The sequence below is a fragment of the Alosa sapidissima genome, chromosome 3, assembly GCF_018492685.1.
Source record: "Alosa sapidissima isolate fAloSap1 chromosome 3, fAloSap1.pri, whole genome shotgun sequence".
Taxonomy (NCBI): domain Eukaryota; kingdom Metazoa; phylum Chordata; class Actinopteri; order Clupeiformes; family Clupeidae; genus Alosa; species Alosa sapidissima.
This window is the reverse complement of record NC_055959.1, coordinates 14,473,842-14,494,432: the sequence shown is the minus strand read 5'-3', so window position 1 is coordinate 14,494,432 and position 20,591 is coordinate 14,473,842. Positions and strand designations below refer to the sequence as shown.

At 43.6% G+C, this 20,591-nt stretch overlaps 1 long non-coding RNA gene across 1 annotated transcript; it reads left to right on the top strand.

Moving 5' to 3' along the window:
- The first annotated feature begins 6,811 nt into the window (after positions 1–6,811).
- LOC121706292 lies at positions 6,812–7,298 on the top strand. Its single transcript, XR_006031002.1, has 3 exons — positions 6,812–6,865; positions 7,006–7,130; positions 7,245–7,298. It is a non-coding gene; the product is annotated as an uncharacterized LOC121706292 (long non-coding RNA).
- The last annotated feature ends 13,293 nt before the right edge of the window (positions 7,299–20,591 follow it).

Below are 20,591 nucleotides of genomic sequence, written 5' to 3'. Positions count from 1 at the left end.
GCCTGACGTAGTCATACTCAGTTCTATTCAGAATTTGAGTCTGACACTGCTCCAATGGGATGTGATTATGGGGTGTGTTTCAACCAATACAGGGGGGGAAATGGCTCTGCACTCAATCGGATAGACCTAATCAATCAAAGCAACGAAATAGCCAGCCGTGAATCCATAGGGAGCCAAACCATCCTTCTCGACAAATGCCTTAACACTGTTTTCAGATCATTTTTTAATGTGTTGTCAATAGCTTGCACAAAAGACGCAATAGCAAAATCTAAATATCTAATGTAGCTTCTAGCAACAGACTTTTTGTTGCAAACAAAATCAAGCGCGCTCAGGTGACGTGATAGATGAGACACCGTTGCTCATCTGTTTATTATCGTACAAAGCCCGCCCAAATTATTTGATTGCTGCAGTTGGTTCGAACTACTGTGGTTCAGATGCTTCTCAATGGAACAAGTCCAGACCAAATTTCCTGACCTCAAATTTTGTGGGCAGGGTCAAACTCGAGCTGGCTTCCAGGCTAAGGTGCCTCTCCTGTGCCAGCTGCAATAAACTGATGACAATACAATGGCTTGACGCTCACTATGATCCGTGTGTTAAGCAGAGGAGAGTTCTGCTCATTTGAGCCTTTACCATAATATCACCATAATAGCCTTGATAAACATGGAGGGAGAGAAAGCTAAGGTGCAATGGTAGCAATGTGAGAAAGAATGGCAGGGTGCATCACATTTTCAATTTATAATCCTATAAAGCTGAATTTCACACAGTAAGTTGTAATAAGAATATTTACTAGTGGAGTAAGAATAAGAGAGTACTAGCAGGACCCCCCACTTTACAAGTCTTGTTGAGTAGGATTGTTTCAAAGTAAATAGAAAAATTTTGAGCCCTTGAGAAGACTCTTGAAATTTACTCTCTTTCATTCCAGTGTGTTTTCTGTCTGCTTGTGGCATCCAAGGTTAATTTAATTGGATTTTAGCTGAACATATCTTAAGAAGGCCTTGCTGCTATGTGTGAACAGACTGATAAAGAGAAGAAGTTGAGAATGAATTGAATGGAGTTCCACAGTAGCCACAGTATACATCCCACACTAAGATGGGGGTAGTGAGCAGAGTATTTACAGACACAGACTTAAGGAAAGTGGCGAGAAAGTGCCAGGGACAATAATTGTGGATAAAAAAATAATCTGAAACAACTACGTGGGCAACATCTCATCCATTCTGTGTTCTGCTCGGAGATGTAGTGGACTGTTGCCCAAAACAAAACTGTTGCCACAAGCTGTATGCAACCGCCTGCAGTTTCCATTCTTTCCATCACTTACGATACTGAGATGAGTAATATGTCTTCTGAAAACATAGGTGAAATTCAACACACAAAAAAAACAATTGGATGTTTTTTTATGTTTTCATTATTTTTAATAGTAAGTTTTATGAATAAAGAGAGAACTCTAGCTTTGACACTTCTTTTGATTCATTTAGACAGTTGTTTGGAGGGATAATTACAAACTTGTTTGGAGGGATAATTACAAAGAGGAAGAACAAGCTTATACATTTAAACATGTCCCTCCTTCCTGCACTTCCTGCATGTTTTGATAACCAAAAACCCAAAGCCAATAAAAATGCATTCAATTCCCCTATATCCCATAATACATAAAAATAAAAATGTTCATCCCCTGTTTACTGGAGCGGCACTTGAACATTATGTGAGAAGTACAAAAAAGATGAAGCTGTTCTGTCTGCAGTGAATGGCGTGAAATGTCACAAAGAGAGAAGAGGAGGAGACCTACCAGTGGTAAAAACATGGCAACTGTGAGTCAGCACTGCTTGCTGGAGCGAGTGAAAGGAGACGGGTGAAGGAGATGAAGCTTGTCTTTTTCTCTGGCCGCTTCAAAATAACAAAGAATCACCCAGTGGACAGACCTGTACCTTCACCTGTTGTTAACTGAGACATGAGGAAGGCAGAGCAAGAGAGTGAAAAAAGATTGCAACATATGCTTGTCTGACAGGAGAGGAGAGCAGGACAGAGGAAGAGGTGACAAGTGTCTAGGGTCAGATATTTGAAGAGGGAAATAAACACAAACATGCGGTTGGCAGTTCAAGAAAAACACAGACTGAGTGGACTATGAGAGATCTGCTAACACACGGCTGTGTTTCTGAAAGTGTGCTCAGTAGTGGGGAATAGAGACATGACAGGCAGGGTTGGGTAGTAACGGATTACATGTAATCTGGATTACGTAATCAGATTACAAAAATCAAGTAACTATTATCAACCCAGATTACAATTAAAAAATGTGTAATTAGATTACAGTTACATTGTTGGGGATTACCTGATTACATTTTATCATGCAAACAATGCGACTTTATTATGATAGCCTAGCTATCTTTTCATTTGACAAGCTTCGGGCTTGCCGGTTCGATCCCCGACCAGTAGAAAAAATGTGGGCGGGGGAAGTGGTTGAGCACTGCTCTCCCACATCCACGGCTGAAGTGCCCTTGAGTAAGGCACCTAACCCCTCACTGATCCCCGAGCGCCGCTGTAGCAGACAGCTCACTGCTCCGGGTTGGTGTGTGCTTCACCTCACTGTGTGCTCATTGTGTGCTTCACTAATTCACAGATTGGGAGACCAAATTTCCCTCATGGGATCAAAAGAGTATCTATACTTACTTACTAACTTATTTACTATTGGGGCAGGTCTCTCGGCACACTGCCTGATCTTTTCCTCCTAATCGTAATGTAGCCTCTTGTTTTAGTGTTACCGTTTACTTTGAGAAAGTCACCAGGTCCCCCTGGTTGAAAAACATCCCAAAGGAATAATTTTCTCACCCCCATAATTGAAATGGACATGGTGTCATTCAATCTCAGGCCATGTGCCTGGGTCAAAAAAATCCAGCGAAAGCTAAATTCATTGTCCAGGTGTGCCCTTATAAAGGTTAAGCCGAGTTGTGCATATTTGATCACATCAATGTGTGACAATGTGTCACTAAGTGATCAATTTTGGGATGGGGTGAAAATTTCAACCACCAAAACACCACCCCCAAAGTGGAGAATAGCTATAGAAATGTATTAGTTTTGGGTGTTTTTCAGACAATGGGACCTGGTGACCTCAAAGTAAATGGTAACACAAAAACAAGGGGCTACATTAAGATTTTTGGAGGAAAAGATCAGTTAATTCACACAGGAATGCTTTACTCAGAGCAAAGAGATTTCTTAAATGTAATGAAATAATAAAGAGAAAAATAGAATGAGAATTCTTTCATCAATTCTGTGGTGGTGTCTTTTACTTAAGGGAGATATTTACTGAAGTAATCTAAAAGTAATCCTAAAGTAATCAGATTACGTTACATGTTTTTGGTAATCCAACTGATTACTTTACTGATTACAAAAATTGCCATGTAATTTGTAGTCAGTAATGGATTACATTTCAAAGTAATCGGACCCAACCCTGATGACAGGTGGGGCGTGAAGAACAGGAGGAAATGTGTCTTTATTTGTGCCCATATTTATTAATGCCTTTCTTATTTGACAAGGAAGATCAAAATAGTCAAAATAGCCACACACAAACATAGGAGTCATAAACAGGCCTACATGTAAATCAAAACAGCATCAGATCCAAGGGACAGAGATGGGAAAAAGATGTGAAACCAAAATATGAATGTTGACGTTACCATTTTGCTGGGGTGAAGGGCTCAGGTGGGGCTTGAAAATGCACCTCCAAAGTGGGGAATGACAGAAAAAGAGTACCACTGCTTTACAGTAAGGGTACATTAATTATCATAAATTCATACATGAATTAATTAATTCCTCTCATGAATCATCAGGAATTGACATGAGATCATAGTCTGTCATTTGTGACCTTATACATGAACAACACATCAACTGCGGTGGGCACATCATTATGAATTATGATTTATTGAGCATGATGATGATTGTTTCTTTTTCTGCCAGAAATGTGGTCATCATACTCAACACAACTTGTGCAGTTCTCTAAACACGTCATTACTCACAACTTTAGTTGAGGGGCCACAGACATGATTAACTCATGAGAAATTAATCTTAAATTTGTGTAATCATAATGCTCATGCTTATCATGCAAATCATAAAGATGTCATGATGATTCATAAGATATAAGGGAATAACGTAATGCATAAATCATGAATGAACTCATGAATTCATGATAATGAATGTACCCTTACAAGTGTTACCAGATATCCGTACTGAAACAAGTCAGTGGACATCACTGATTTTATCTGTCTTTCACAATTTATCTTTCACAATGCAGAGAACGAATGTAAACCAAATGCTGAATTAACGTTGGCCTTCACTGAAAGGTGTATTTAAAAGCACTTGCATGCATAAGCCCATTTATAACATGGACAACATGTTTTCAACCAGAATTCAGTGTTGTGTATCATTTAAGAAACCATTTAATGATATGTGTTTACTCCTTGATCCACATAGTTTTCCTCCACTTTGAATGACAATGACAAGATGATGACTGCAGAGGCATACTCTTAAGGCCTACTACTTAAAATAAATTGCTGTTGCAGTGGCATAATGACATCAGTTAACTTCTTTAGATCCACTGGTACTTTTGTGAGGATGCTGAGAATCTCCTTGTATGGCATTGCGTGTGGAATAAGTGAGGAAATATGGCAACTATTCAATATCACAAAGGTAGGATTTGGTCTTGCCAATCGGTTTCTAAAACACTCTTTGATTTATGTAGCCTACACATTTGACCTGGGATTTCCTGCAGACTTATTAATTGTAGCCTAATCAGAGGGTGAAAACTGATAAAACTGATAAAAAATTAGTCTCATTGCCCTGAAAAATCGACATGAATGTGCTGGTGGGGTTAAGTTGTCCAACATTATAACGCCACCTTGTGACTGTAATAGCTGTAGGCCTATTGCGAATACAACTTGTTCGTTGACAGTCGTGTCAACGCTACACAGATTCGTGTCAATGTGCTAGACATAGGGTTGCCAAGTGCCAAGCGTTCCGTAAAATACGGAATCGTCCCATAGCCTATTTGAGGCTACTCTGTATAGCCTAGGTCTGTGATTGTGACACGCATGGTTTTGTGGGTAGACGTTGTTTATGGACTGTAGGCTAGGCGTCTGAGTTTTATTTGTTTATGTAAGCTGACATAAAATAACATGCTGCTCACTTTAAGTAAATAAATGCACGGATGTGCCGCTTGTAGCAACCATAGATTTTAGGGTTCATGCTATGCTAGTTACAGTATGTGCCTGTTATGTTATGCTATGCTTACTGTATCGCAGCTTTAACCATGATAATAGGCCTACATTGCAGAACAACTGAGTATGGGTGTAAAAATTAGTGTAGTCTCAGGTGATCAGTGTAGTCCCCTAGTCTAGGCTACTCCGTCCACACAACCTATCAAGAGTGTGTTGGTTAACTGCTGTTTATTGGGCGTGCCTTCAGTCAGCGACCGCATTGCGACCTCCAACGTCTTGCTCTAATGACAGCATTTGGCACGTAGGATTGGACGTGATGTATCTGTTATTTTGGATGAGATGTCCCAGGTTCATTTCCTGGCAGCAGACACTCTCCATGTGTGCCATGTCAGTGAACATAGGGACACAACCCACACATAAGCACCACGATTGTTTTCTGTGCGCTCAGATACACCTCTCTCTCAATCATCTATTTCTCCTCCATAGTCAGGCTCTGTGGGGGGCACTAAAACTCCCACTGCTCCCCACACAGCAGTAGACTCCTAGGCGGATCCGCCTTCAAGACGCCAAACCCGCGTGACTGTCGCATTCGTTTTGGTGCCGCACAGAGGATCAGCTCCGCCTCCAGGCGGCCCCGTAAATTCTACTGTCAAACAGCGGATCCTGAGTGGACCCATGTCGGATCCGCGGGCGCGGACGCGCATTTACTGTAACGGTTGAATATGACTGTACACCAAGAGCCAAGAAGAGTCATACTAGTGGATATTTTCTTTGCTGGGACACGGTTGCGCTGAACCCTCTCGAGTAAGTGATATTTATTAATATATTGCGACATTCACAATAGCTAAACATTGGCCTTTGTGGTTTTATAATCATCATGTTTATTAATTGTAATGACGTTGTTTGATATTAGGACTAACGTTAACGTTAGTGCAACCAGAGACGTTTGTCATTTTGTGCAACAGTTTGTGCAAAGTTAACGTTATTGTTAGCTGTGATGCTCATATGAGTCTGTAGCCTATCTGGTTTAAAATGGGATAGCAATTTCGGCAGAATATGTTATGGTAGTGTGATTTAAAAAACACACATTGTTATTTAACATTAGTCTGGTCTTGTCTGTTTTAATGTGTCGCTGTTGTCCATATAGTGCTACTATGCTAGCGGCATATAGCTGCTAGCTAGCATGCTGCTAGGCGCAATTGCATAAGTTATTGCTAATGTCTATTAGTGCTATACATATATTGAAATCACGTTTGCGATGCAAACCTTGATTAAGGTGATATTGGCACTGGTATTTCAGTCAATGAAGTCAGTGAAGCACTCTGCTATGATAGCTACCTACAACTTTAGCATGTTGACTCACTGATAATGGTTTAGCCCTAGCCTCTAGCTAGCTGTGCATTAACGTTTGCATTTTGCCAAGTTTGGTCTCATACGTAACTTTAGTGTCTATCTGCCATCTTTGTAATGAAAGCCTCGGCATTTTAATCACTGTTTAAGTCGGTTCAGACAACTATTGGCATCGGTTTGTGATTTATTATGCTAACGTAACTTAACTGTATGGAACTTGGTCCCCATCTTCTATTTTGTTTGTTCTGCAGCGTCAACTTTTATCGGCTGGATTCTAGCATCTAACGTTACGATTGCCTCTGTTGGGTTTGCTTGATCAAGTAAGATACTTTCTGGGTTGTTAAAATGTAATGTGAACACATTCCCGTAGTATTCCAAAATAGACCAGAGATGCTTGTACTATATGTATATTTGGAAATTTTGGGATTGCAATAACCATAATGATATCGTTATGTAACAGCCATCGTTTCGGGGACTCTGATGACAGTGAAGAGCCAGAAAATGGTGGCTGCATCTCTGAGGTACCTTCCAACTCGCCTGGTATATCAGTTGAAGCCTCAAGCCCAAGCCAATTGCACTGGCAAAGTAAGTAATAATCTCTTAACATTGAAATAACTAAATCATAATATTAATATTAGAGATATGGTTAACATTCTTAGTGCTAAAGACATTCCCCTCTCTTTGTATCTATTCCTCCAGCTCCACCATCTCGCCGAGTGCCAGGCAGCCGAGTCACTACCCCTCAACCTGGAGAAAACTGTTAAGGTAAAGACTGATCTCTGAAATAATACTGAATACAGTGGCCCCATCTATATTAACACAGCAGTAGTCACTCCATTACTTTCAAAATCTCAGCCAAATATTTTGTCAGTTAAAACATCTGCATTCATGCAATATTGCCTGAAAAGTTAATTCATTATTATCAGATTGTATTGAAACACATTGATTTCAATGTCAATCCATTCATGGAGTTGATATAGATAGTGCATACCAAAATATTGAAACATACAAATTCATGTCCAGCATGACCAGAGATTTGTTTTTGTTTGCCATTGTTTGGCCCTGTAGCTCTCAGCCTACCATGGTTAACAGATCACAACCATTTCTCTCCCTTAGCACCTCACCATGGGGCAGGACCGCAACACTCTTCACCACCTCAACTCCCTGCACCTGCATTTAACATACGGAGAGTTACTCAAGGTAGGGACTGATCTCTGAAATATTAGTGAATAGAAAGGCCCCATGTGTATTATCAGTCATGGTTAACAGATTTAATAAAATTTTTTACAATTTAATACAATTTTACAATTTAATACTACCATTTAATAAAAAAATGTTCCCCCTCTCGCACACCGCCCACCTCACTATGGGCCAGGAACGGCAGTCCCTCCTCAACTCCCTCCACCCCCACACTAGCCCTCAACGTGCAGCGAACAGAGGAGCTTTGTAAGTCATGTTTCTTTTTAAATTTAATCTCCTTAATACCTATCTCATATATTGTATTGTGTAAGCATACTTGGCTTTGGATGCTACATACCATAAACATAAACATATCTGTCTGTTTGATTACAGGTGCTGTGAGGAAAAACATGGTGACACGGTCTGCCACGGACACTGAGGTCACCAAACACGCAATCAGGTGTTTCAACCGGCGGTGGATCGGGCAACGAGGAGATGTGTTCCGCCTCCATCCACACAAATGGAGTAATAGGAGAAATAAGCATTAAACAATCTTTTTATTGAACTTCTTGTCATTCACCAGTTATTCATTTTCTGATATTTTAGCTGTGCATAGCGCAGTATTTCATTGAAGTTGTAGCCTATTAGATAAAATATTTCATGTCTGCACTGACCTAGGCCTATAAAGCACTAAATTAGGTTTTGACCACAAAATGAATGTAAAGTAGCCTAGGCAATGTAGGCTACTTAACAAAAACAGAATAGCTTATAACCTGTAACTTTCCATAAATGTCCATTTTATATTTCCATTGAGTAGTGATCACGTTTGTACAGTAAATTGATGTCTTGACTTAAACCTTTTCTGTTAGGTTTATTGACAGTATTGTTAAGTTAAAATACGAGGCAATGCAGATTAATCGTAGGCCTATATTGCTGTAGTAGCCTATGCTAGGCCTAGTGATAGTTTTACTTTTATCCTATAGTTGCCTAGTTTTATCCTACAGCAAGAACAGAAGGAATTTTGAAAATGAGATAAACGGGTCCAAAACGGACCCGGGCCAGATGAGCCTTTGAGTCCGTTGCGGGTCCGCGGCGGATGTATGTATCCATTTGCGGATCCCAAACGGACCCGCCGCGGAGGTAAGGTTTTAATCGCGGATGCGGAGTGGATGCAGTGCGGAGCCACGGCGGGTCCGCGATCCGCCTTCGTAGCGGATCCGTTCCTGAGAGCATCTGGACTCCGATACGGGTCCGTTTCGCGGGTCCGTTCCGGAAGTCGTCATACCTCCGCGGCGGATCCGCCGCGGAGTCCTTTTGCTGTGTGGGTCTTACTGGCTCAAAAGCATTGGTGGGTCTATCCCATTCGTCCATATCCATTTTATTGAGGCAATAAGCTAACTGTGAGGCTATGACAGCCGCTATGTAAACAGCGTAGAATGTTGTACCAACCATTCTTGTGATGCCATCATTTTCTGAAAACAAAGATGGCGGTGCACAGCTGAAATTAATGCAACTTGTTTGTGCTTTATTCTGAATAACGGGTCATATTTCTGACTTTATTTGTATTTATGGTATATTTAAATATTTAACTAGTGCTAGACATCTGTTTTATTTGACTGCTTCATTTCCACTTTAAAGCAGGTTAATTAGTGGTGTAGGAAAACAGAAGTTTGCATCTGGCAGTTCTGTTGATAGCTGTATATTTGTAAATAGTTTGTTTGCAGTGGGTTAGGCCCTGAAATACTCTTATTAGGTCTACAATATTCAATCTATTTCAAAATTGGCTTTAAAAAAATGTAGAATGGTATTACTGGTAGGATATATTTTCAACGTTTTGAAAAGTCCAATAGTAACAAATCTGATTTACACCAGGTCATAATCATTCAGCTAATCGCATTAGTAGTTACACATTGTATTGTTGAAGAAGGTTTCTGCCTGGCAGAAGTTTATGCCTGGCAGTTCTGTTGGTAGCTGGTGTATATTTGTACATAGTTTCGCTGGGTTAGGCCCTGACATAGTCCAGGGGTTCCCAAACTTTTCCACGACAAGGCCCCCCAAATACCAATAGGTTCTGGCCAAGGACCCCCTTGATGTTTTATTAATTAAACCCATCGATAATACTACAGCAAATGTAAAAATACATTAAGCTAATCTAATAATTATTTTAGCCACAACCACATCGCGATAGAGCATACAGTGTGTAAAAAGTTTATTTGGGGCTTTCTGCTATATGAGAGCAATTACTCTACTATTATTCCCAGTCATTACCATTGGAAATATGTTCAGATATGTGTCACATTATTATAATGGCATTGTATAACAACCCTCATAGTATATTTTAAATGTTTCAAATGTATTTATTTCTTGCTTTTATTTTTCTCTCCAACTTGCTGACCCCCTCGCGGCCCCCACTTTGAAAACCATTGACATAGGCTACACATACTGTATCCTCTTCATTGTATGCAAACTAGGGATGTCAATCGATTAAAAAAATCAATCTAATTAATTATATACTCTGTGATTAATTAATCTAAATTAATCACATATATAATTTTTGCTGTGAAAGTATTTTAAATATTTAAATTCAAATGAATCATTGAATAATCAGCATTAATGACATTAAAGTTCAAAAACTCTTTTATTATTATTTTCACTGTTCAAATAAAAGTTTTTTTTTTTTCACATACAAGGCATTTCAGGCCACAGATATAACCTAGGGGACACAATGAAAATTTATTAACACTCCCCTCAATGTCAACACTTATTTCTTTTCATTGATGTGCGACTATAGAGTTGATGAACTCCGGTGATATGCAAATTCTTTGCTGCAGACATTGCAGAGGACTTTATTTTTATCACTTTATTTTTTATCAACATCATCAGGCCATTTTTTAAAAGTAAATGTTCCAATCAATGATCCAGGCAGCACATTTTCTTATCTCTCGTTCATGTTACAGTCTGACTAGAACGGCTCAGGGTCAAAGGTCATACGGAATCGATTAATCTGCACTAATTTTTTTAATCAGTTATTTTTTCTCAAATGAATTAATCGAAATGAATCAGTTATTTTGAATATACTTAAACGGCACCGACAATCAAAACATCCAGTGGAAACTAGATGGCAGAAGTGTGTAGGCCAATCTGCCCACCAGCTTTTTCTACTTCGCTACCTACAGATGTTTTACCAGTATGATATTTCGAAACGCCATGTTATTTCCCATAGACAATCGACGCCAGGAAGTTGGATGGATACGGAAGTTACGGAGGCGGGACTTATTCTGGAGAGAGTTTCGCTGACGTCACAGCTGAAGGAGACCTAATTGGCTGTGGCTATGGGTCACTTTTAAATCAATTAAAAACTAGGACTGACCATGAAAACAGGGACAACAAATTAGTACGTGTTAGGAAGCCAAAGCGCCTTTCTACATCAACGTCCGAGCCTTCACCATTCAATGACAGTCACACTTCCAAATGTTCAAAAACTGATATCTATGGGTGTGTTAATTGGAACCCTGTTGACCTCCCTAAAGGAGAAACACCAGAATCAGTAGAAGAGAAAAGAAAGTAAATGGTGAGACTATTCTCTGAAGAGGGACCCAGAGCTGCTGAACGTACCTGGGTGGATGAGTACATGAAAAAAACATATGCCACTCAGCGCTACTCTATTAATGCCAGCCCTCCACCCACCATGGATGAAGTTCAAGAAAAGTGGCCATTTCTTTTTCTTAAGCCATTTCTATCTAGTCATTTTGCTACATTGACTGGGACTTACATTGATGTAAGATTCGGCTGTCTTGGGACCAAAGGGAAGAAGATTCTTCATTTCTTCCAAAGTCAGCTTACACGGTGGAAAAAAGAAGTTAGAAATGTCTTGCAGGACATAGAAAAGGCTGGCTGTGACACCGTCGACCTTGGTTTGGCATGCACTCTCACCACAATGGCATTCTTCAAAGAAGATGTTGATGCTCTGTTTCTTCTGGCAGATGTAAGATAGAATTGGAATTTTCCAAACTTTTATACTTTTTAAAAATATAATTCCTTTGATATTTTATGCATGTGTTAAAACAGGATCCCATAGGGAGTACTCAACTATGACGTCTTTGTATTGAAACTTTGTATCCTCCTTTTTTTGTTGTTTGTTGCTCATAGGTGACCGCATCTGCAGCTGAAGTAAATGGCAGCCTCTCTATTCCCAGCACCCCTAAGGGTGATTGCTCTTGGTAAGGTACACACACACACACACACACACATTACCAGATACAAGTCCAATAGTGCACCTTAAATATAGAATAGCTTTTATTTGTCATTGTTTATAAAAATAAAATGAATTTCGCTGTGCTGTGCCTCAATCTGAAGAGGGTTATAAATAACAACACATGTAGGCCATGTATAATATCAATCATATAAAAGACAGTAGTAAATACACACAACAGTTAGCAGGATGAGATCAACACTTAACGCAAGTGATCCATTATTGCACAAGATCTAATCAGGTTTCTGTGATAATCCCACACTTGCATCCCGGGTGGCTGTCCTGAAAGACAAATCCAGTGTAAGCTTGTCCATTTTGTTGCTCATCGACCTGGCATTGAGACTGTGTAGTGGTGGTCTGCTTGGCGCCCTCCTCAGCTTCACAAAGTGTCCCGCCTGGCATCCCCTGTTCTGTTTGTGTTCTCTTATCTATGGTGGCTCCTGGGCGGCAGGGTGATCCACAGAGATGCCACTGCTAAAACGGTGTTATCTTTTTTTGTTACAGGGGATTCCGTTCTTCAGGCCAAGGCGTGGATGCTTACCGTTGATGGCAAAGTGATTATTGGACCCCAAGAGCTGCCAGATTTTGCCGCTGCATTGGCGGCCCTTTTCTGCTGCTTTTATAATTTCAATATCCAATACCAACAAGAGGCAGAGAACACCCTGGAACTTATTCAGAGGTTTGTTCATTATGAACTTGTAATATATATTTTTGCAGGATAACTCCAGTTTTAAGATTTTTCTGTTTTGGCTGAGATGTTAAAGATATTATTAGCGGGCATGCCCCCAGGGGGGGACTTACACTTTTTGCACTTTGGAACTAAACACTTATACATACTGTATAAGTCTATGTAGGCCAATGCTCTCACAGTGAAACTTAATTGAACTCAATCTAACTACATCGAAATTGGCAGCACCTGTGTAGCTCACTGATCATTGCCAAAGGACATCGTTGAAACTTAATTGAACTCAATTGAACTCAATCTAACTAAATTGAATTGTCAACACCTGTAGAGCCTTTTAACCTTCATAACTCTGGCTCAGCTCGCCTAGGCTACTCTACATTGATTGAAGGCATCTAAATTTAATCTAAAATGGGCTTCTCATCAATCCCTTTAAACTGAGAGACATGGTAGTTCCCTCATTGATGCCACTAGTAATACCTGTACTTACTTCATGGCCATTTCTTGTTTGATTACTCATGACCACATGCTGTGTAGACTAGACTGCTTTTATATTGTTCAACTTCCCTGCTTCTCTATTCTAGCCTACATTTATTAATAACACCTGAATTCAGCTCACTGTTCAGTAATTATACACCTGACTCAAAGTGAAGTTCTCTCTGCTTTACTATAGCTGTGCTTAGTCTACTTCACAGCCACCTTATTCCTCACATATGTATTGGTGGACTGGCTCACTGATTCCAGTGCAAATCACTCTCCCTCTCTGCCTTCATTTCAGTTTTTCTAAATAAACAGTAGGCCTATATTCTCTCCAATAGTCTAACTGCTTTTATGACTATTGCTCAGCTTGCCTAGGCTTCTCTGCTCTACATGTATTAATTGCACCTTTCTGTGCTTCTCATCAATTCCTTAAAACTGCTTGGCCTATTATTTCATCCACTGAACTCATACGGCTACTGTGAAAATGGACATAGGGAAACTATGCAAATTGCGTAGGCTAGCTAGTTGATTAATGCACCTGACTTCTGATGGCTCACATAGGTCATGCCGTTGCCTAGGCTCTCTGCAATTGCAAATTGCATCTCTAGTTGCTTTTTATGACTCTATTGCTAAGCTTGCCTAGGCTTCTCTACTCTAAAATGGGCTGCCTTTATCTGCCTCTCATCAATTCCTTAAGACTGCTTGGCCTATTATTTCATCCACTCAACTCATATGGCTACTGTGAAAATTACATAAGGAAACTTTGATTCTAAATTGACTTTGATTGACACATCACATTTTTTTCTGGCTTCGCAATTTGCGTAGGCTAGTTGATTAATGCAGCTGACTTCTGATGGCTTAGCTATCCTAGGCAACGGCATGATCTCTCTGCAATTGCAAATTGCATCTATTGTTTTATTGTAATATTATGTTGAAAATTGGTGGTAAGCATTGGTTTGAGTCTATTGGCCCTTTTATGTCTGCAGATTCATTCTCAGGATTAATCCTGAAGGTTCCAAGTGCCAAACCAAATCCCAAATCAGCCGCCAGACAGGGAAGAAGGTTCAAAGGAAGACGCCCTCAACCCAGTCGTGGCGTCTTTTATTAGAGAGTGGGTGGATTTTGAGTGGCTGAATTACTGATAATTATCAGGCTAATTCTGCCATATGCCATATTATGAACTCTGTAACACATCACAGGCCTTAAAGGAACATCACATTTTAGGGAAAATAGATTGTTTGTCATCTATCCCTTGGTTAGCTAAAATGATGCATGACCTGCCCTTCCCTGTGTGTGCAGAACTTGTTGGCTTATCTTACCATAAAGACAGTCATGTTGTTTTACAGTTAGTTTTTCTAAGGTTGCCATTATATTTGTATTGACGAGGTTATATTAGTTGTATTATTAGCACAATCTAAACGAAAAGCTTATCAGTAGGTTTTTCCAATTAGTAAGATGTGTCTATGTCTATTGTGAGTGATGTCTTACGTCTGCGCTTAATGACATTGATGACAAAGCCAGAAATCGTTTAAGGGAGCGCAGCTTAAATGCGCTTCTTTTTCTGAGCATCAATGCGCCTCCCCTGGTCCAGTTCAACCCTAAGCCATTCGTGAAATCATGGCTCAAGGCTGGGCATCGTCCATCAACTGCGTGGAAAACGGGGAAAAATGCCCAGAAAGAGACCAATAGGCCACTTTGGGACTATCTCCAGTAGGCTTAGCCGAGATGTGATAAAGACAGCTGTTTTGTGTTAACTTTCAGTTTTTTCAGTTGTGCGATGTTCGGTTGTGCACGTAAAATATTTGACAATAGCTCTATATATAGCTCTGCACAGATTTATTTTTGACAATAGCCTTTGTTATTAGGCTGAATTTCAGAATGTCATAGATTTCATTTTAATAAACTGACTACCCTGCTTATTATAAACTATTGGATGTTGAATCTTTGCTTCAATTGCACTTTCTTGATTATCTAGGCTACACAAGATGTGCCTAGGTCAGATGTAGCTTAACCAAAAATATATGTTAATTAGGCTATGCTTATAATTTCAAAAACAAAAGCAGCATATCTCAGGTTCTGTTTAATCTTTTGTTTTTTAATGCACCTGGGGCCGTATTCACAAAGCCTTTTATCTTACCACTAGGAGTACTCCTAAATCGCACTAAAAGATTTTAGCTAGGAGTTTTCTCTTAAAAGTTATTCACAAAGCCTTTCAGACCTACTCTTAGAAAAATGACAACTCCTAAACTAAGAGTGAGTCTTCGTTGCTATGGATGACGTCATTACTCATGCACGAGCTTGACTGAAGTGACCACCTTGATTGGCTGATGATTGTAACGCGGGAATGATTCCAAACACCTCCCTTACGATGATGAGTGACAGGTGACAGGTCTGAATGCGTGCGCTACACAGGTAGTGCGAAGGACGAAAGATGATGAAAAACTGAATAAAAAGGCCTAGCCAAAATGAATAGAGTAAGGCAAAACAAATAGCCTAGTAGCCTAATAAAACATAGGCCTACGGATTGATGCAGTATCGTTGAAACATTATTAAATTAATCTGTCACCATATTGTAGTGAACTGAGCCTAGCTGGTTCATGACTGAACTCCCATAATGCTGTGCAGTGTGTGTGTGTGTGTAATGTTGATGTTGGTTTTAGTATGAGTAATTGCGTTTACCTTGTCATGTATGTGTTAGCTGGTATAGTCTTTCTTTATGTTGTACCTCATGTTGACCTCCTTCGTGTTGCCTGTGTAATGACGTTTGTGTGTTTTGGTGCATAACCAATAAAACCATTCTGAGACAACTTTGCAAGATTGTTACATTGGTGTCAGAAGTGGGATGGCGACCCCTACTGGACGGGAGGAGAAAGCTGCAACTGATGCCCTGGCGATGATGAGTTTCCTGCCAAGACGGCTCTTCGACAGCGCGCTCGCCCATGGCCACCTGCTGGGCCCAGCAGACGGAGCCAGCCTGCAGCGTGACCGTGACGAAGAGACCCGCCCCCGGCAACAGGAGAAAACGAACCGGGCTGATGGCAGCATCCTGCCACTTGAACCCGCTCCACACAGGAGCGATGGAAACCGGCCGGTCCCCGGTGCGACGGCGGCGGTAGAAGGCCGCCCCAGCGTAAAGTTTCCCCACTACAATGGCGAAAGGTCGCTGGCGACATACCTGGTACAGGTCCGGCTGGCAGCCGAGCTGAATGGCTGGTCGGCGGAGAGAACGGGCGTACAGGTGGCGTTGGCTCTGGAGGGGGAAGCGCTACAAGTATTAGAAGACCTGCCACTGGCGGAGCAAGTAAGCTGGACCGCAATCAAAGCAGCTCTGCAACGACGATTCGGACAGAGAATCTTCATCAGCGATGCCAAAGAACAACTCGCTTCCAGACGGCGACACAAGGACGAGAGACTGGGCAAGTTCGCGGCTGACCTGCAGCTGTATGCCCGGCGGGGCTACCCAACGTACAGCCAGGGTCTACATGAAGAGATGGCACTGGAAGCGTTCGTGCGAGGCATCCACCCAGAGCGGCTCAAAGAACACCTTCGCCTGAGCGCCCCCAGCTCGCTGTCCGCGGCCCTTGCGGAAGCCGAACGGGTGGAAAACATCTTCCGCACAACAGAGTCGAGGCATTGCGTACGCCAGACATCGATGGAGGAAGACGAGGAGGAACTGGAGGTGATGCGGCAGACCACGACACAGCCACCACAACGCCGCCCACGCGAGTGGAAGAGCCCGGCCAGCAGAGACGGATGCCACCGGTCTGGCGAGCCGGGACACATCACGTGGTACTGCCCAGCCCCGGCACCCCTCACGCTCGCGCCCCAGTTACTAGAAGAAGGTGACACGGCGGGAGGGGCTATGGATTGCATACGGCTGGGCCGGCTCGGCCAAACTAGAGGACTGTATGTGGACTGCACGCTAGACGGGACTAGATACTGGCTCCACCATCTCGCTTGTGCGCCCCGGCCTCTTACCCGGCACGCTGGTAGCCAGACCCAGAGACTGGGAAAAGACAAAAACGCGCATCACAACAGTAGCAAGCGGAACTGTATGGACAAAAAGTGGTGTGCGTGTGCATCAGCGGTGAGACGGCGAGCCGCCGGCTTTGGTTGGCTAGCATTCAGGACGATTGCATTCTCGGCCTGGACGTGCTAGAGAAATGGGGGGCTGTGGTGGACATTTCCCGGTTCACACTACACTTGGGGACGAGCAGCGTAGTGTTGCACACGGCGGGGAAAACAGAGCATGAAGTGCGGAGAGCTGGCGCGACAAAGAACTCTCCAACTCGCTCCACACAAGTCCGCAGGAAGCAAACTCGCAAAGAGTACTCGTCATTCCAGACTCCGCCCCCCCCACACAAGCCCGCGAAACTCAAGCCCGCGAAAACAACAGGTCTCATCCAGGTCCGCTTGCTGAGTCTCCGCCCCTCCCCACACAAGCCCGCGAAAGCCACAGGTCTCATCCAGGTCCACTCACTGAGGCCGCCACTGCTCAGCTCACGCCCACCAGGGAGGAGCCAAGAGAGCAGGTTGAGCAAACACCACTCTCTGCTCAGAGAGCGCGGCCCTCTGTAGAAACAAGGCAAGCCGTAAATGAACTCTGCACTCGTAGCTGTGAGGGGCTGAGTGAAGCACAGGGTAGCCAGGTGCGGAGACTACTAGCAGCGTACACCGACATCTTCGCCGCAAGAGATGAGGACTGCACCCGAACGAGCCTGGTCCAACACGATATCGACACCGGAAAGGCCCGGCCCATTCGACTTCAGCCTCATCACTTACCGTTCGCCAAACGACAAGCAGCTGAAGAAAAGATCAAGGAAATGGCCGCGGCAGGAGTGATAGAGCCAAGCAGTAGTCCCTGGGCTGCGCCGGCTGTACTCGTCCGGAAGAAGTGAGGCTCCAGTGCTCGCTTTCCCTGACCTTCAACTGCCGTTCATCCTGGACACCGATGCCAGCGACGTGGACGTCGGTGCCGTCCTCTCTCAAGCAGGCGAGCAGTGCGAGCAGGTGGTCGCATACTTCAGCCGCTCACTGGACCAAGCGGAGAAGAATTACTGCGTGACCCGCAAAGAACTGTTGGTTGTGGTGGTGGCAGTGCGCCATTTCCTCTACGTTAAACGGTTCCTGCTGAGAACGGATCATGCATCGCTCACCTGGCTGCTGAACTTCAAAGAACCAGAGGGCCAGCTTGCTCGCTGGCTGGAGGCGCTCCAGGACTACGACATGGAGATTCGACACCGGGAGGGTCGCCTTCACGGCAACGCGGACGCCCTGTCCAGGTATCCGTGTGCAGCAGACCAGTGCCAGCACTGCCACCGGAGGGAGGAGAGGAGCCTGGCAGCGGCTCAACCGGAGCCCGCTCGTCGGCTACAGGCTGCATCGCCGCTGGCAGAGAGAGAGAGAGTCGCTGTTTTCAACGCTCGCCAGCGTTGCGCCAATGAGAGGGTCAACGCTCGCCAACAGCACGCCAGCGAGAGACTCAACGCTCGCCAGCGCCGCGCCATCGAGAGAGCCACCGCCCGCCAGCTTCATGCCAGCGAGAGAGTCAACGCTCGCCAGCAGCACCAGCTACAGTGATCGAGAGACCGGAGACAGCGCACCGCAGCCCAACGCCACAACACAGCACTGCAGAGCGGCAGCTGGGGCCATGGATGCGCAGTCGCCGGTGGACGTGATGTCAAGGGAGGAGATCCGGAAGGCGCAATCGGAGGACGCCACGCTCGGCCGAGTGTGGTCATGGATCGAAGCCGGTCAGCGAACGCCATGGACTGACGTATCAGCACTCGATCCAGAGACCAAAGCGATTTATTCACAGTGGCCGGGAATAGTAGCATGTCAAGGACTGTTGTATAGACACTGGCGAGCTCCCGATAGACAATCTGACATTTTCCAGTTGCTGGTTCCTGCTGGATTACGAGCCCGTGTACTGGAACAGGTACATGGGGCAGTGGGGGCGGCTCATTTCGGCATTGCAAAAACTCTTCCGTCGGCTGAGAAGCCACTTCTATTGGCCGGGATGCAGGCTGGACGTTGAACTGCATGTTCACTGCTGTGACGCCTGCACAGGGAAGAAGGGCCCCACGCGACGCTCGCACGCTCCGCTGCAGCAATACGCAGTCGGGGCTCCCATGGAGCGGGTAGCCGTCGATATCATGGGCCCACTGCCAGTCACAGAGCGGGGAAATCACTACGTGCTCGTAGCTATGGACTATTTCAGTAAGTGGCCGGAGGCGTATGCAGTGCCAGATCAGAGCGCCCAGATGACAGCGGACAGACTGGTCACTAAGATGTTCTGCCGGTTCGGGGCACCGGAAGAGCTCCACAGTAGGGTTTAATATTTTTCCCGAAAATGAGATGTATCAAATCCTGGGAAAAGACGACGCATTTCCCGGGAATCCCGGGAGATAGCTGTTTTTTGTAGTTGTTGTTTTTAGCCCAAGTAATGTATGATATCACTCAAATATGCGTTCCCAAATCGCAGACTGACATTTTTATATTATTTGTATCATTATTAGGCCAAAAGAACACAGTTTATGTCCATCGACAAAGTTTGCAATTATCATTTCTGCTGCGTGCGTGATTAGCCTATCTGCCGCAGCACTAACTATGAAATGCCAAGTGGATTGTCTAGGCAACCCTTATAAAACCAATATATTACAGAACTCCATTATAAAAACTGACGAAATCTCCGAAAGTAAACCATGGAATGATTCCTAAACCATTCTGATAAACTAAATCCATGATGTGGCTATTGAGATTTGTTAACGGCTGCAAACGGGAATAATCACTCGAAGTTAACCAAATGTTTCTTTATTAAGGCAGGACAGGCATATTTATCTTTTAAACATCACAAAGTTCAAATAAATTAAATAACCCCCCAGAACACCTGACAATCCGGTCACACAACATGCACTTTGCGTTTTCATTTTCAAGTCTTTTAAAATGCTCCCATACAAAGCTGGCAGTAGACATCCTTAGGCGGTAGATACTGCTGCGTAGGCTACTGAATGCAACGTTAGACGCGCAATAGACGCGCAACAATAGACGCGCACTCCAATAGGAGCGCACTGGAATTTTTTTTAACTTTCATTTCCCGTTTCCCACCATAACATTTCCCGGGAATCGGGAAATAGTTTTGATCAGATTTCCCGGGAATCCCGTCTCCCGGGATTAAACCCTACTCCACAGCAACCAATGGCGGAATTTCGAGGCAGAGGTGTTTGCTGAGGTTTGCCAGCGCATGGGCATCCGGAAAACGAGAACGACACCTCTGCATCCACAAAGCGACGGGCTAGTGGAACGGTTTAATCGGACGCTAGCAGTGCAGCTGGCCATATTGGCCGACCGCCGACAAAAGGACTGGGACTTACACTTGCCCCTGGTGCTCTGGGCATATCGCACAGCGGTGCAAGAGTCAACGAAATGCACACCGGCAGCTCTGATGTACGGG